The sequence below is a fragment of the Lathyrus oleraceus genome, chromosome 6 (genome assembly GCF_024323335.1).
Source record: "Lathyrus oleraceus cultivar Zhongwan6 chromosome 6, CAAS_Psat_ZW6_1.0, whole genome shotgun sequence".
Taxonomy (NCBI): Eukaryota; Viridiplantae; Streptophyta; class Magnoliopsida; order Fabales; family Fabaceae; genus Lathyrus; species Lathyrus oleraceus.
Window position 1 is genome coordinate 309,363,366 of NC_066584.1, and position 10,712 is coordinate 309,374,077.

Below are 10,712 nucleotides of genomic sequence, written 5' to 3' on the forward strand. Positions count from 1 at the left end.
TGTTACCTGTCGGTCAATACGAAGGACTCGCAGCACCGGAAGCTTAGTAGATCCTCTGGCGGAACCTGAACGTTACGCTTGCACACGTTTATTTTTCCATAGAATTAGGAGAGCTATGGCCGAAGATCATAACCAAAGACCTCTTAAGGATTTCGCCCAACCATCTAACGAAGAACCTAGTTCTAGTATAGTAAACCTAACCATCCCAGCTAATAATTTTGAACTTAAACCCTCCCTGTTGTAACTAGTGCAACAGAGACAATTCACAGGTCTTGCTACTGAGAACTCAAACCAACATTTAAAAATCTTTATCCAATTAGCATACACTTTTAAAACCAATGGAGCTTCTCCTGAGGCAATTCGTTTAAGATTATTCCCTTTCTCCCTCAAAGATAAAGCCTTATCATGGTTAGATTCCCTTCCACCCAATTCCATAACAACTTGGGAAAACCTTAGAAAAGTATTCCTTGCTAGATACTTTCCCCCAAGTAAGACCGTCGTTCTTCGAAACCAAATAACCAGGTTTACCCAGAATCAAGGAGAATCGTTGTTCGAAGCTTGGGAGAGATATAAAGAGCTGCTGAGAGCATGCCCACATCATGGTTTAGAAAATTGGTTAATCATTCAGACCTTTTATAATGGACTTCATTATAACACTAAGATGACCATCGACGCTGCCGCAGGTGTTGCACTGATGAACAAACCTTATCCTGAAGCTAGTGCCCTCATCGAAGATATGGCTCAAAACCATCAATCATGGGGAGTTGAACGAGCGACAATTGAGAAGAAGGAAGCCCAAGGAGGAATACATGAGTTAAGCTCTATAGACATGATGCAAGCTAAAATGGACGCGTTGGCCCTCAAGATCGAGCATATGTGTACAAACCTGAATACTGCAGTTGCAGTTTCGTGGGATTGTGAGATATGTGGAACCAAAGGACACCAATCTGCAGAATGTAGTCTCTTAAACGAAACCAACTCTGAGCAAGTGAACTACGTCCAAGGGAACCCATATTCGAATACCTCTAACCCTGGATGGAGGAATCACCTGAACTTCTCCTATAAGAACAATAATCCTATCCAAAATACTGCACCTCCGAGACAACCAGGTTACCAAACCCCAAGACCAAATCAACCTATGCAACCTATGCCACCAAAGTCGAGCCTTGAGAAAATTGTGGAAAATTTTATCACTACTCAAACCCAACAAAACAAAGAGTTCATGAACCAGAACATTCACATTAACGAACTGATTACCCAGTTAGGAACCAAGGTTGACCAAATAGTTACTCACAATAAGATGCTTGAAACCCAGATCTCTCAGGTAGCCTTAAACCAAGCCCCCCAGACTACACCTGGAGGACAGTTCCCTGAACAACCTCAACAGAATCCGAGAGGACAAGCCAATACCGTTACCCTACAAAGTGGGACCGCTTATGATGAGCCATTTAACCCAAGATTGAGTGAACCCAAAGCTTCTAAGGAATATATCGAACCCACGGACGAAGTGAAGGAACCAGAGGAATCTGAAAAACAGGAAGGTCAAGAAAAAGGAGAAGAACCTAAAGACAAAACTTATGTACCACCCTCGCCATACAAACCACCGATACCATATCCGCAAAGACTCAAACAGACCCAGATCAATAACCAGTATCAGAAATTCATTAAGGTTATAGAAAAACTTCACGTAGAAATACCTTTCACAGAAGCCATCACCCAAATACCTTCTTATGCAAAGTTTCTCAAAGACATCCTTACCAACAAACGTAAACTCAACGATCCGAAGCCCTTGGAATGCAATTCTATTTCCGAGAATAAGTTAGCCAAAAAAGATAAAGATCCTGGAAATTTCTCCATTCCTTGTATTTTGGGAAGTCATGTCATCGAAAAAGCTTTTCTAGACTTAGGAGCTAGTATGAGCTTAATACCTTTAGCAGTTTGTGAGAGGTTAAACTTAGGAGAACTACAACCTACTAAGATGTCACTTCAATTAGCCGATAGATTTGTTAAGTATCTGATAGGTATATTAGAAGATGTCCCTATTAGGATAGGTCTGTTATTTATCCCTAGTGATTTTGTTGTCATGGACATTAAAGAGGATGAGGATATACCAATCCTTCTAGGTAGACCATTCTTATCAACTGCAGGAGCAATAATAGATGTCAAGAGAGGAAAGTTGACCTTTGAGGTAGGTGACGAGAAGATAGAATTTATACTTTCAAAATTTCTTATGGAACCTGTGATAGGAGACGCATGTTATGCCATAGATATCATTGATGAATGCGTTAGGGAAATAGAACAAGAAGAAATCATAAAAACAATTAAGTTGCCATCGACTCTCATATTGGAAGATGATAACTTTAGGAAGCCCTACATCAATGATAACCTTTACGAATGTTTATCCCTTACCCAGATCCTATGCCATGCCCTAAGAAACCAACCTTAGAACTTAAGGAACTGCCTAAGAACCTGAGATATGAGTTTCTTGATGAAGAGATCAACCGTCCAGTTATAGTCAGTGCTACCTTGAGCCAAGGGGAAACAGACCAACTCTTAGATGTTTTACGAAGATATCCCTCAGCCTTAGGATATAATATCTCTAATCTGAAAGGCATAAGCCCATCTGTATGCATGCATCGGATTTGGCTCGAAGAAGATTCAAAGCCCTCCAGAGAACATCCGAGAAGAATAAACCCTATAATGAGTGATGTTGTTAAAAGAGAAGTTCTTAAGTTACTTGAGGCAGGTATAATCTATCAGATCTCGGATAGTAAGTGGGTGAGCCCTGTGCATGCATTACCTAAAAAGGGAGGCATCACAGTAGTACAAAATGATAAAGGCGAACATATATCAAAACGGATAGAAGGAGGGTGGCGGATGTGCATAGACTACAAAAAGTTAAATAAAGCAACCAGGAAGGATCATTTCCCTTTACCCTTTATAGACCAGATGTTGGAGCGTCTAGCCAGACACTCTTACTTCTGCTATCTAGATGGATACTCTGGATTCTTCCAAATACCTATCCACCCCGAAGACCAAGAGAAAATTAACTTTACATGCCCTTATGGAACTTTCGCCTACAGACGAATGCCATTCGGACTCTGTAATGCCCCAGCTACTTTCCAATGCTGCATGATGCCAATCTTTGCAGATTACCTAGATAGTATCATGGAGGTATTTATGGATGATTTCTCGGTTTGCGGATTTGATTTCCAAAATTGTCTCGTAACCCTTGAGAAAATCCTGGAGAGATGCGTGGAGGTGAACCTTGTGCTAAACTAGGAAAAGTGTCATTTCATGGTCACCGAAGGAATTGTTTTAGGACATATAGTTTCCGAAAAAGGTATTGAGGTAGATAGAGTTAAGATAGAAGTCATAGAGAACCTAAAACCACCCAAAACTATCAGAGAAGTCCGAAGTTTCCTTGGACATGCTGGATTCTACCGGCGTTTTATCAAAGACTTCTCTAAAATAACTAAACCTTTAACTGACCTTTTAATGAAAGATGCTGAATTCATTTTCGATGAAAAATGTAATGAAGCATTCTATCTTTTAAAGCAAGCGTTGATTTCAGCACCCATTATGCAACCCCCTGATTGGTCAGAACCTTTTGAGATAATGTGTGACACTAGTGATTATGTCGTTCTAGGACAAAGGAAAGATAAAGAATTACATGTGATTTATTATGCCAGTAGAACCCTAGACGCCGCCCAACTTAACTATGCAACAACTGAAAAGGAACTGCTAGCTGTAGTTTTTGCTATAGACAAATTCAGATCTTATCTAGTAGGAGCCAAAATTATAGTTTACACCAATCATGCTACCATTCGTTACCTATTAAGTAAAAAAGATGCCAAGCCCAGGTTACTCCGATGGATTCTGTTACTACAAGAGTTTGATTTAGATATCCGAGATAAAAAAGGCACTGAAAATGTAGTAGTTGATCACCTTTCTAGACTAGAACACCTGAAACCAGACTTCGTACCCATAAATGATGATTTTGCCTATGATAGACTGATATCTAAACTAGAAGCCATTGAAGACGATAACCTAAGCCCTCATGAGCACTTCCGAAAATCCTTAGCGGTAAGTAATGTGCCATGGTATGCAGACTTTGTTAATTATCTAGTTGCTGACATCATACCCCCTGATCTTGACTGCCACTGGAGGAAGAAGTTCTTTAACGATGTAAGAAACTTTTATTGGGACGAACCACTCCTTTTCAAAAGGGGTAAAGACGGCATTTTTCGCCGTTGCGTTCTAGAAGAGGAGGTAAAAAGTATAATTGAGCATTGTCACTCTGCACCCTATGGTGGACATGCGAGCACCTCTAAGACATACGCCAAAATTCTTCAAGCTGGCCTACCATGTGGCGCGATGTCCATGCTTGCATTGTCAAATGTGATAGATGCCAATGCACGGGAAATATTTCAAGACGTGATGAAATGCCTCTAAGAAACATTCAAGAAGTAGAACTCTTCGATGTTTAGGGTATAGATTTCATGGGACCTTTCTCGCCATCCTTAGGAAACAAGTGTATCTTAGTAGTTGTTGACTACGTGTCTAAGTGGATTAAAGTTATACCTGCACCCACAAACGACACTAGAGTGGTGATTAAGTTATTTAAAAACTATATATTCCCCAGATTTGGAACACCTCGTTTAATCATAAGCGATGGAGGATCGCACTTCATATCGAGAATATTTGATAAACTTTTAAGCAAATATGGAGTGATGCATAGAGTAGCAACACCATACCACCCACAGACTAGTGGCCAAGTAGATGTATCCAATAGGGAGATAAAACAAATTCTAGAAAAAATTGTTTCTATATCTAGAAAAGACTGGTCTCAGAAGCTCCAAGAAGCATTATGGGCCTACATAACCGCTTTCAAAACCCTTATAGGAACAACTCCCTACCAACTAGTCTATGGAAAATCCTGTCATTTACCTTTTGAATTAGAGCATAAGGCCTATTGGGCCATCAAAACTTTGAATTTGGATTACCTGACAGCTGGTGAAAAACGTATCCTTGACATCCACAAACTGGAAGAACTCAGGCAATCTGCCTACGAGAATGCCATAATATATGTTGATTCTAAGTGTTGGCAGCAATTTTGGTAAAACAAAGAATGTTCACAAGATGTTATGTGTGATGTCTTAACATGAGATATCCTATGTACCCGCTGGAGTTCAAGAACATGTTCATGCAGGATTGTTTCAGAATGCCACATACAATGCCATGGCTTTTGATATTGGATGTACCTGCTGGAGCTTAAATGAAAGACATGTTCATGCAGGATTGTTTCAGATGACATACACAAGGTCATGGCATTTGATATGGTTGTACCTGCTGGAAGTTATAAAAGGAATTATTGGATTATGCAGGATTTTTCCAGGATGTCAGACCCGATGTCACGACATCCTGTACACAGAACATTCAGTGTGAATGTCTGGTGTTTTGTGATTGCACAATTAATGGCAATCTTTGTATGATTGAATATCTGATTAGCTAGCGCATTCAATCATGGATTATAACCAGATTTACTTATTTTCCAAGGAGATCTAACCAACTGTTATAAAAAGATTTGATTGGAAAATAGATTTAGGGTTTTCAAGATGTCCAAGCCTAGCTGAAAGCTTCTATAAAAAAGGACTTAGAAAACCCATTTGAACACGCAACCAATACTGAGCGAAATATAGAGAGATAGCTAGGGTTTGTGTCTGTTTAGTCGTGAGACTAGTAGGTCATTCAAGTCATCCATTGATGATTGAATTGGACTGATTTGTGGTTGTAATTTGTCACTCTAAAGCTGTTAAGCAAGAGTGTGTGTCTTCTTGATCAAAGCTGTGAAGCAAGATCAAGAGTATGTCTTCTTGATTGAAACTATGAAGTAAAATCAAGAGTGTGTAATTGAAAAGTATTTTCTTTTCTCAAGGGATTGTTGTTTAAGATCACAGGTGTGATTGTAGGGAAGTGAGTGGGTTCTCATATCTAAGAGTGCTTAGGTAGAAGTTGCACGGGTAGAGATTAGGTGAGAAAGACTGTAACTTGTTGAAGTGTACGGAGAGTCTTTGAACTAATTCTATTTTAGTGAATTTCCTTCCGGGCTTGGTAGCCCCCAGACGTAGGTGAGTTGCACCGAACTGGGTTAACAATTGCTTGTGTCATTTGCTTTACCATTCTGTATCTTTATCCTATTTGTGTTAACAGATATTAGTGTCGTGACATTACCTTCGACATCTTATATCTGATACCAGAATTTCAATATACAAAGAGAGAACCAAAGCTTGGCATGACAAAAGAATTGTGAAAAAAGATTTCAATCTAGGTGACCCTGTTCTCCTTTTCAATTCTAGGTTACGACTTTTCCCTGGGAAGTTGCGTTCAAGATGGACTGACCCTTTCAAAGTATCTAAGATTCTGAGATCTGGAGCTGTAGAAATCAAGAACGAAACATGTAGTCCATTCATTGTAAATGGGCAAAGACTGAAGCTCTATGAAGGAGGAAACATTTCAACAGACTACTCCAGCCACACTCTGATAGATCCACCAATTCCTACGACAGATGTATAAGTTTTGATCGTCAAGCTAACAACGTTAAACAAGCGCTGCTTGGGAGGAAACCCACAGTTTTCTTATCTTATTTTACTTTTTCTGCATTTATTTACTTTATTTTATTTGTAAGCATATTCTCGTCAGGACTAATTATCATTTGCAATGTTTGTGTTTTCAGGATCCTTTTCCCTAACCTTTGCAGGATGCAGAACTTTGATGACATGCACGTGGTTTTCAGAGATGACGCCCAGAGGGAGCGTTACATAGTTATTTACCAGCGCTCTATGGCACCTACACGCTATCCGTACCAGGATTGCATGGACCACCATCACCCTTCACCATCACACACTGTATCATCTTCTTCTTTTGGAGGTTCTGCTCCTGGATTCTATATTACTGAGGAGATGTGGCGCAACCACATGGCTAGATAACAAAGGCGTGATGACCTACTCTCTACCATTCAACAACAACTGGCAGACAACATGAGCTTCATGCAAGAATCGCAGCAGAGGGAAGACCGATCCTATGCGACTGTTTCACAGACCCTGCTTGCGATCACAAACGAGCAATCCCGTCAGCAGAACTACCACCGTCAACACTTTGCGCTGATAGAGGCCACTCAGGGTTCCATTCTAGGTAACCTTTGAGAGGTGAGGACTGCTCAAGTTGCCTTATCGGCCAGGATGGACCAGAGAGACCGTCGTTGCAACAGATCCCGTCGTCCACCTCAGGATGGCGAAGGGACCAGTGGTCAGCAGTAGTGTGACATGTTACTCTCCCCTTATCTTATTTCGAAACATTGGGGACAATGTTTGATTTAAGTGTGGGAGGAGATTTTATCGCTTTCTATTTCCCTTTACTGTTTTTAGTTAGATTGTTTATTTTTATTGCTTTTTAGTTGTTTACTTTGTTTTATTTCGTTTTTAGTTAGTGTGTTTTAGAAAATACATGTGTCTGACGAGTCACTGATATAGTTTATCTTTAGTACATCCTCATCTCCCCATTCTTTTAGCCCTACCAAAAAAAATTTTGTGCAAAAGAAAACGGTGTTGTTTTGAAAGTTTTGGGGCTTTAAGACAGGTTTGAGTTAGGATGTGGTGACTTGGGAGAACTTTTTGAAACATCAGTATCGTTTTTAGCACCATAGACTTCATGAATATATGAATCACTCCCGAAACCCCATATACCATGACCTTAATCACCATTTCAGTATAGTCCTCAGTAGTTTATTCTAGCAGTCAGCTTCGGCCTAAGCATCCTCTACGTAGGGGACCGATGAACATAAGTGAATGATCCAGTGCAATAAATAAAGAAAAAGGCAAACTCCAGGATAGGTGATACTCACAAGGTCATTTAAACCAAAAAATCATAAAAAAATTGCTGCAAAAGAAAAAGAAAAAAAACTCACCCGCTGTTAGTTGGTTCAGAGGTATCTGGCACTGAACTCGGTAGGGCGGATTACGATCCGATCCCCCACAACTGCATTTGGGTCAAATAAAAGGGTTTACACAAATTTATTTGCCAAAAACCCCATGTTTAGGATCAGAATCACTAACAGGTCACTCTAATATGAAGCATGTACGGATAACGGGCTTAATGTGATTACGCCTGAATGAAAAGGACCCAAAAAGAGATGAAGAGGTAGGCCTAGGTATTATGGGATAATATGGGTTAGTTAATATAGGAATAGAGTTTATGTTCGTGTCTGCGGATAAGTGTCATCACGATACCCTTGGTTCACTCAGTTAGTACCTATCACTGCATCCCGACTTGAACTTAGAAGCTTTTTTATCCCGAATCACTCGTCGACACCGGTTTTTTCTTTTGAGCTTTTAAGTGTTTTGCTTGAGGGCAAGCAAGGGTTTAAGTGTGGGAGAATTTGATGACACTAAAATTCACCGTATTTTTGACTCCGATTTCGCATGCATTTTAGTTGTTTTATTGTTATTTTGTTATGTTATTACTATGTTTTTCTTTGTTTTCAGTCTAATCGGAGCCCCGATCGAGAAAAGGAGCGAAAATGAGCTATAAAGCCAAAAAATCAGCATTTTACACTTGTGGCTCCCACTGTGGCTGGCGCCATGGGTCCAGTCATGACGTGTCCCAATCTCAACCTCTCCTCAACTGCCACGCCTCCCATGATCTCCACTTGGGCGCTACACTTTACTCCTATGGCGGGCGCCATAATGTTGTCGAGGGCGCCACAAGAACAAAAATGTTTCCCTCCCAATTTCAAACTTAGGGGCATCCTTGTAATCTCTTTGTTTTTCTTGCCTATAAATAGAGGCTTGATTTCACTTGTTTAGGCATCCAAACTTAGTTACAACTAGGCATATATCAGTATTGTGTAAAAGTGGTAATCGCTTCACATCGGAGTGTTGCCACACTGTGTAATCGAGTCTGTAATCGAGTTTGGAGCACTTTGGAAGGAAGTTAATCCTGCCGCCATTTTCATTTCTGTTTCGCACTTTATTCGACCTTCCGATTGGAGCAGGTTTTATTGCTTTACCTTTTGTCTACTTTACTTTCCCGCATTACCTTTACTTTGTTTACTTTCCCGCACTGCCTTTACTTTGTTTACTTTCTCGCATTGTCTTTATTTTGTTTACTTTCCCACACTGCCTTTATTTTGTTTAGTTCTCGCACTGCACTACTTTCCTTTATTTCTTGCACCGCACTACTTTTATTTACTTTCCTGCAATCGCATTACTTTTATTTACTTTCCTGCAATCGCACTACTTTAACTTATTTTCCGCACTCACACTATCTTTTATTTATCCGTTTTTATGATAAAAATCAAAATGCATTTTTACTTTACCATGTCTGGCTAAACCTATAAAGGTTAGAATGTAAGGATCGTAATTGAACCGATAATCCATACAATTGTTCGTAGAAACACTTAAGGGATATTTTACCTTTCAACTTAAGTTTTCTCGCACTTAATTTCCGTTGGGTAAGATCGAAAGTCGTCCGACGTTTGTTTAAACTTAGTTGTTTTTAACTATTTCAAATACAGCGAAAGCGCTTTGTTTAGCTCATTAGGAGTTTTTAACTTAAAAAGAAAAGTGATTTTAAAACTATTTTCGGACGCATTTATAAGTTTAGAGTCTGGTTCATGAGAACCTCTTTTGGTTAAGAAACCCAGGTCAAAATACTTTTCAACTTAGTCAAGACACTATATTTCTTAAAAATAGGTTTACTACTCTAACGCAATGTGCGCCTTTTTATAAGTGACAATAAGAGGGTTTGATTAGGGAGTACAACTCGGTTCTGAATACGCGAAAGCGACAATTCCCGTTAAATTGGTTCTTTTCAAAGTAGGAAACACTGCCCATAAGTAATTCTATTAGCAAGTACTTGGATTATTAATTGATTATGTGAATTACATTCGAACCTGTCTTTATTGATTGAATTTAATTTAATACTTTATTTTTCATTGTGCACTCTTAAAAACCTTGTTTCGATTACCTTAGATAAACAGCGTAACAATAGATAACGATAGATTGACATTTAGTCTCTGTGGATTCGACAATCTTTTATATTACTCTGACGCATTCGTATACTTGCGAAAAACACGCATCATTGAACCCCTAATAAAACTCATAATAAAATCCTTTAAAAAACTCTTGATGAAACCCCTGATACAACTTCTAATGGAACCTCTGATGATAAAACCCTAATGAAACCCTTTGAAAAATTCTTGATGGAACCCCTTGATTAATCCCTGATGATCAGTTTCAACCTCTCCGGGTGATATTTGCCTATGATCTTTCGATCATGTCACTGGAGTCGAGTAGGACTTTAGTGATATCACAATCACCCTAGATGAGACCCCTCTGGTGAAACCCCTTGATAAAGTTCTGGTAGATCCCCTTGATGGAAATTTTTGATGAAACTTCGAATTGAATCCCTAGATGAAACCCTTCATAAAACTCTTTTGATGAAATCCCTTTATGAAACCCATTGATAGAAATATGGTGAAACCCCTTGATGAAACTCTTGATAGAACTCCTTGATAAAATCCTTTGATGAAACTTCTGATAGAATTCTTAGATGAAACCTTTGATAAAACTCTTTTGATGAAATCCCTTTATGGAACCCCTTGATAGAAATCTGGTGAAACCCTTTGATGAAACTCCTAATATAACTCCTTA

At 39.3% G+C, this 10,712-nt stretch overlaps 1 non-coding gene across 1 annotated transcript; it reads right to left on the minus strand.

Moving 5' to 3' along the window:
- Positions 1-499: 499 nt before the first annotated feature.
- LOC127099866 (small nucleolar RNA R71) lies at positions 500-606 on the minus strand. The gene has a single exon (XR_007794331.1). It is a non-coding gene; the product is annotated as a small nucleolar RNA R71 (small nucleolar RNA).
- Between the last annotated feature and the right edge of the window lie 10,106 nt (positions 607-10,712).